We start from the raw sequence: 6892 nt of genomic DNA, 5'->3' as shown, positions 1-6892 counted from the left end.
GTTTTAAATGAGAATTAAAAGACAAATCTTGATCAAATATTACTCCGAGGTTTCTTACGGTAGTGCTAGAGGCCAGAGCAATGCCATCTAGAGAAACTATGTCATCAGATAAAGAGTCTCTGAGTTGTTTGGGGCCAAGAACAATAACTTCAGTTTTGTCTGAATTTAACATCAGGAAATTGGTGCTCATCCAGGTTTTTATGTCTTTAAGGCAGTTATGGAGTTTAGTTAATTGAAAACAACGTCACTTAAAAACACCCACATCTGTCAGCTGAAAATCTGCTGGAAAAACAATGACAGGTTGCTATAAAACACCCACATTTGTCAACTTATCTATAACTCCGCTGGAAAAACAAGGGGTTGCCAAATAAAGAAAATGTTTTTTTGCTAACAAGTCCCTGGTAAACCATAACAGGTCGCCAAAAACACCCACATTTGTTGGCTAAACAACTGGAGAAACAACGGTTCTGAAAAAATAACAGTGACAGGTCACTACAATAAAACAAAGGGTTTTGTTGTTTGTTGGTCTGGAACAGTGTCTGCAGCTTGGCAGGCGTCTCACCTCTGTGCCACACCATCCACCCTCCCCTCCACCTCCTGATGACCCATTCACTACATGACTTTAGAAACATTATATGATGCATATGAAATGGATTCCCTTTGAGCACAGGCATATTTCCGAGGTAGCAATCTGAATCACTTGCCAGAGCCTTTTCTCCCCAACACATTTTTAGAGGCTCTGCTCTTTGTACAGGCCTCAGTGTAAACGCACCGCCTGCACTGTCTGTATTCATGCCCCTTGTCAGGACTGTCATTGACCTTTACTTGAATCTAGTTCTAACCTAAACCCTCTTCGCTAACCCTCAAACAGTCCTTTAAAGAAATAAAGGACAAGACGTTTCTCTGTTTCTACAAACGTCTTCATGTTGCACATTCGTCCTATTTTACAAACATGTCCTCACTTGGCAAAATTGCTTCTTACTTTGCAGAATGTCCCCACGTTCCACACATCTCCTCCTCAAGTGTCTTCTAACTTTCCAAAACACACTCACTATCTAAAATATATCCTCACTCTCTAAAAGTCCTTGCTTTTTATAGATGTCCTACTTTTCTAAAACTGTTCTCATTTTCTTAACAAGTCTTGGTGTACAGAAATATGTTGTCACTTTCCAAAACTGATCTTACTTTTGCAATTTTTCTTAATGTTCTCAAAATGTCCCCACGCTCTAAAAGTTTCCTCACGCTCCCTGGCATCGAGCTGCCATTTGTCCTGGTTCTAATTCTTCAAACTGTGTTCAGCGAGATGTGAATTATCCTGAGTAACAGTAAAAGAAAAGAAGTTTGGTATCTTCCACGGAGAAAAACATAAATAACAGACACATCTTTTCAGACTTGGAGAGGTTGCACAAAGTCAGCAGCCGCGGTCAAGGTGTGAAGACGACTCCTGAATAATCTATGAGCACCTCCTTTACACATTAAACCTACTATACTTTAATAACGCGCCGAGCCTGAACGCTCATCCTGAAAGACGAGTAGATTCCCCGCAGTGCGGAGGTCGAAAGTTCAGCACCAAACAAAAACACTGTCTCCTACATTGTTGTGACACTGGGGAGGATTTAATGATTTCAGAAGGCATCATGGGATTTGGATGCAGTCTCAGAACTTGCTGAGCTTATTAATTATGAATGGTGTGAAGAGTAATGCTGCAGACGGAACATAATCTTTTGACATCATATCTTCTCTCTCAGGACGGTTCTGGTTCAACGTTTATTTACTCAGAAACACTAATGTCAAAAAAGCTTTGCTCAGACAAGTTCATGAAAAACAAGTGGATTAAACTCTTAAAGCTCCTGAACATCTTCCCATCTTTAGTCAGGCAAACTGGGAAAATACCAGTTGTTATTCATTCAGTTCATCAAATCGAAATTCTCCTTTTACGTGAAGAAGTCATATTATTAGTGGAGGTAATGATACACCGATGATGACATATTTATGAATGCAGGCATCGATTTTTGCCAATAAACAACTGACAACGCGACACGCTGTCCCTTTAAGTTTGTAACCAACATGATACCTTTTAATCTCAATGGAATCTCTTGACACAAATGTATATGTGACACAAAAAGGCAATTTATTATATTGGAAAGTAGAAATATGCTTGGCCGGTGAGTCACAAAGTTAATTTCAGACACTGTTAGGCTGACAAATCTGCTACATCTGAAATAGCTGTTGAGATATTTGGGTCTGGAGCAAAGTGGTGGACTGATGGATGGGCCAACATGTGCAAGAAGAGAAAATGATTCTGATGTAAAAGTGTAAGAAAATGTCATTTCTCATATCAGATGCCGTACCACTGTGCAACAAAGTACCGCGGGACACAAGATTACAACATGCATTTTTCATGTCACGGGGCCTCTGAGTTTCTCGGCATCATGCCTCAGTTGTTTTGATGTTGTGTGTTTGGTAAGTAGAACAGCTTCCCCAAGGAGAGCAGAGGTCTCCAGTTCAGCGGGAACAACACAGCCTGTCACTTTACATTATCCCAGCAATGAGAGGTTGCACCAGGCCGTGGCCTCAGCTCCGGCTTTTGCTCCCCTCTGCTTCCCTCAGCTTATTTTCTGCCTTGTCAAGCCTCTGTCTCTGGACTGTGGCCTGTGGAGATGTGTCACTGTGTGGCTCGAAGGACAAAGGCAGTAACCCATGCTGAGATGTAAATACAAACTACAGTCTAGCATTTGAGAGCATTGATTGAGTTTTGGCCTGAAAAGGGTCAGAAAAATCAAAATCAAGCCAACCTGACACTGTTGTGGATGAAACTCTTTTGTTTTCTACCTGCTCTGCACGTCAAGAAGAGGCAAGTCATTTTACTACTTCACATATTACTGAAAAGTCCAACCAGTTACAACCATCATGTTTTTAAAGGTGAAGTGTGTCAGATTTAAGGGGATTTGGTGGCATCTAGCAATGACGCAGATCTCAACCAGCTAAAAACTTCTGCTGGCCAGAATTGAGACTCACATAGGGCTTGAGAAACAATGACTTGGTTCCACCAAATGTTCATGGTTTGCAAAAACAACGATACCAAATAAAAAATGTTTCACATTAATGGGACCTTTACAGTCAAGTCGTTTCACCTCTCTAACTCCGTTTGGTATTGCCGGATTCAGGAAGCTCTCGACTTTTCAAAAATAACATTGTTTTTCTTTTATTTATTATGTAAATAATAATAATAAGGTGATATTTTATGGTGTTTCTGTGTCATAAACAACATCAGCTATCATAATCACACCTGATTTCAATAAGGTACAATGTTTGAAGCTGGCTGAGTGTTGTTTGATCACTGATAGTACTGTTTTGAAGTAGTGACTGACTTGTCATTTGGAGCTCCGCCTGGATCTTTTCATGGTAAAAACACTGTAGAATGGTCATGCTTTGAGCAGTCTTCTTCAAATTTGAAACAAGTGTTCATTGATAGTGTGCCTACAGCCCCACAGTGTCATTTACCTGCTCAGATGAAGCCACAGACAGTTATTCATCCTGAAACACATTTTTTATTTTATTTTAGGCAAAATCTTCAACTTGTTACTGACTTCAGAGGCCCATTACTCTGTCTCTGTATCACCTAGAGTGTTTCTGACACTTTCACAAGAAACTTCAGAGAGTTTTCTTTCTGGCAAGACCTCATGCATGCATGTAGTCAGAGCGGTTCAGAAGCTACAGTCATTTTAATTTGGGTATGTCATTTTAGGCGTTTTTGACACAAAATGGGGGTGGAGTTAAATCTGCAAGAGTGCACGTAGTTTTCAAGGACACCTCAGGAGTCCAGATCCTCACCAGCACCCTGCTTCCTCTGATCAGGTACGAACACGCTTTATCATAATTCTGGATCAAGTCCACAACTTAAAGAAAACAACCAAATAAAGAAACTTTTAATGATTTTTACAGTCTGTTGACAGTTAGATCAGATAGTGTTGGGACACGAAATCTGTCTCACCCACCTGAAGCAGCTCTAAGTACTTGCTAATCTGAGATCAAAACAAGCCAACACACACACACACACACACACACACACACACACACACATACATACATGCACACACATGCACACACACTATTGGCTCTCCCAACATCTCAAAGTAATTTAGAGAAACAAACAGCAGTAGCTGCTGGGAAATAAAGGCAGTATGAAAAGAGAATGTTAATGATCTCACTGTGGGACGTCTGCACATCGCCTGCACCCCTGAACCAAACCTCAGTTGGATAAAAATAAATGAAACTCTACAGTTAAATGTAACCAGACACAACCTTCTCCTCGCTGTACAATCCAATATAACAAAGTGTCTGTTGTACCTATGTTTGGGCTGAAAGCAACGTTAGAGGCAGCATCAGTTCATTAGCCCAGTTCCAGACCTCTGAATGACCACAGCTCCTTTCTGTTGTTTTCATGGATGGAGCAACAGTTGACCGATCAGAGCTTTGTAGGTGGAATTAAGAACTGGGACGTCCTCTTCTTACACAGCTGGCTGCCTACATTCCTTAAAAATAGCAACAGAGACACTTACGACAAGCACAGATCGAATGGACGCATTGATGCAGGCTCATGTATGTTGACTTGCAACATTAAGTGTTAAATCCAGCAATAGCAACCGCTGCTGCAGCCTCAAGGTAATGGAAAAAGTTGGGGGACAAATCTGTGAAGACCCTGACACACCAAGCCGACGGTTGGCCGTCGACCAAAGTCGGGCCGTTGGTGAGCGTCTGTTGGCCTAGTTTTTGCGGTGTGTCCCGCACTGTCGGCACTTCAGCGTCGGCGGCTTTCGGCCGATTGAGCATGTTGAATCAGCGGCGGAGCTTGTCGGTGAGAGAGATCACTCTGATTGGCTGTTCAGGTTTTATTTCCTCGCCCCTGTAGTGAGTGAGTGAAGTGGAGCCTGCGGAGGAAACACCGGGACCGTCTGGATGTAATAGTCCGTGGAGGTGCTGCGGTGCTCGGCTGCACAGATAGGAAACCCCTCGGCTGACAGGATGTACCACTCTCTCACTCCGCTCTCTCTCACGCAGGCGCAGAACGTACGTGCTACTTGGCCGTCGGATGTAGTCCGTGTAGTGTGTTCAAATGCAACTGACACAGGGCGACGTGAGGCGACGTAGATGACGCAACAGTTGGCTTTCATCGCCGCTAGTTCTTTGATGTTGGTTTGGTGTGTCCGCACCTTAAGTCACTACTGATTGGTTTGAGCAAAACAAACTAGAACGGGCAATTTCTTCAGAAAATGTATGTGATTGTTTGTAGCTGCTACTGTTTAAAAGTTATGGGAAGATATTCGATTGTTGCAAAAAGTCAAACGCTTAAATTCGCCCTGCAGAGCCCAGTGGAGCCACGTGCACCAACTGGCCTTTACTAAGCCTGGTCCTTGATCCTAAATCAGTCTGATGATCACTGAATTACAGTCTTTTAAAGTTGCATCTTTAAGATTTTGGCGGCACCTGTGGATGTTAACCCATCGTATTTCACAGAGTTGTTGGATGTTGATTGAGTTGCAATTGCATGTTACATTCAAGAGTTGTGGCAGTTTGGGTTTATTATAAAAAAGCTGAAATGTACAGACAACAGAAGAAGAAAGAGTCATGTGCTGATCAGGGGACCCAGTGTGATAACAACTGCAGCTTTTCTTTAGAGCTAACGAATGCTGACACAGGGAAATAGGACACTGGCGCATCATACTGTTTCCAAGGCTGTAAATAGCATAAAGAGCAAACAAAGCCAAAGGAAGAAGCAAATTAATGAGATAAGACATGAAAAAAAGGCAGGAACAAAGGAAGTTTGACCCGCCCTACTTACCCTGTGAGCTCCCTCGTCTTGCTGTTAAACTGTGTTTGAATAACTGAAGCCCACTGCATTAGGCTCGTGGAAAGTGTTTGAACAGAACAGTGGGTGTCTTTGCATTTTTAGTTTGGTGCCTTCATGGTTTCGAAATCTCAGAGTGCAGCTCAGCGGGAAGCCGAGCCTCGAGCCTGGTGGGAAGCCACAAGTTCAGTGTTAATAACATCATCAGGGAGCGTTTGTGATGCTGTGCTTTTAATATTTGATTATTTTATCCTGGGTAACGGGTCACTTCACACAACTTTGTAATGCAGCATGTTCATTCAGTACATGTGTTGAGAGGAGACTTAGCGCCATATATTGGTTAGGAGAGGAATGAGGGGGTTGGGGAATCTTACCCCATCGTACCCTATGCTTCACAGTCATAAAAGTGGCGTTCATTTATAAAGATTATCTTCCTGAGTAAGTTTGTTTGCCACAGAGCTTATTTTCCACAATAATCCAAGAATCCAATGGAAACATAGCACTGATGTTTCGTTGAGGGAACCACTCAGCAAACATTTGTATGAGGGGCCCATGTGTCAATGGGTGTTGAAATGGGCCTTATATTGGACTGTCCTCAGGTTCCATATTTGCTACAAGCCAATTGCCCACATGGGTGGGTTTATCCACATAAAATGTCCATGTTGGGCCCATACCCACTTAGTACCCAGGCAGTCCTACCATAACCCATGTGGGGCCCACTTTGGTAAACCCACCCAGGGACCCAGTGACAATCCCATATAGGGCCCATTTTAAGCCCATTTACAACTCTCTATAACTAAATATATCTCATGCCCCGTATGTGGTAGAGACATGAAACTTTGCACAGAGATGCCTCTCCTCATGAGGAACACATTTGCCTCAAGAACCCATAACTTCCGCTTATATAGATTTTCCGCCATTTTGAATTTTTTGAAAAACACTTCAAATGGATCTCTTCCTAGGAAGTTTGAGCGATCTGCATGAAACTGGGTGAACATAATCTAGGGACCAATATCTAAAGTTCCCTCTTGGCAAAGTTGGAAA

General features: G+C 42.5%; 1 protein-coding gene and 1 long non-coding RNA gene across 2 annotated transcripts in view; one reads left to right on the top strand and one right to left on the bottom strand.

The window, feature by feature from the left end:
• Positions 1 to 6892, top strand: part of rnf175 (ring finger protein 175) — a 394559-nt gene that overhangs the window by 133536 nt on the left and 254131 nt on the right. The window lies entirely within an intron of this gene.
• The window catches only part of LOC126403699 (uncharacterized), a 16727-nt gene that overhangs the window by 9126 nt on the left and 709 nt on the right, over positions 1 to 6892 (bottom strand). The window contains exon 2 of the long non-coding RNA XR_007571351.1: positions 5843 to 6015. This is a non-coding gene — a long non-coding RNA (uncharacterized LOC126403699). The remainder of the gene's footprint in view (positions 1 to 5842; positions 6016 to 6892) is intronic.

This window comes from Epinephelus moara, chromosome 17 (assembly GCF_006386435.1).
Source record: "Epinephelus moara isolate mb chromosome 17, YSFRI_EMoa_1.0, whole genome shotgun sequence".
Lineage (NCBI taxonomy): Eukaryota > Metazoa > Chordata > Actinopteri > Perciformes > Serranidae > Epinephelus > Epinephelus moara.
This window is presented reverse-complemented; position numbering and strand designations above follow the sequence as displayed.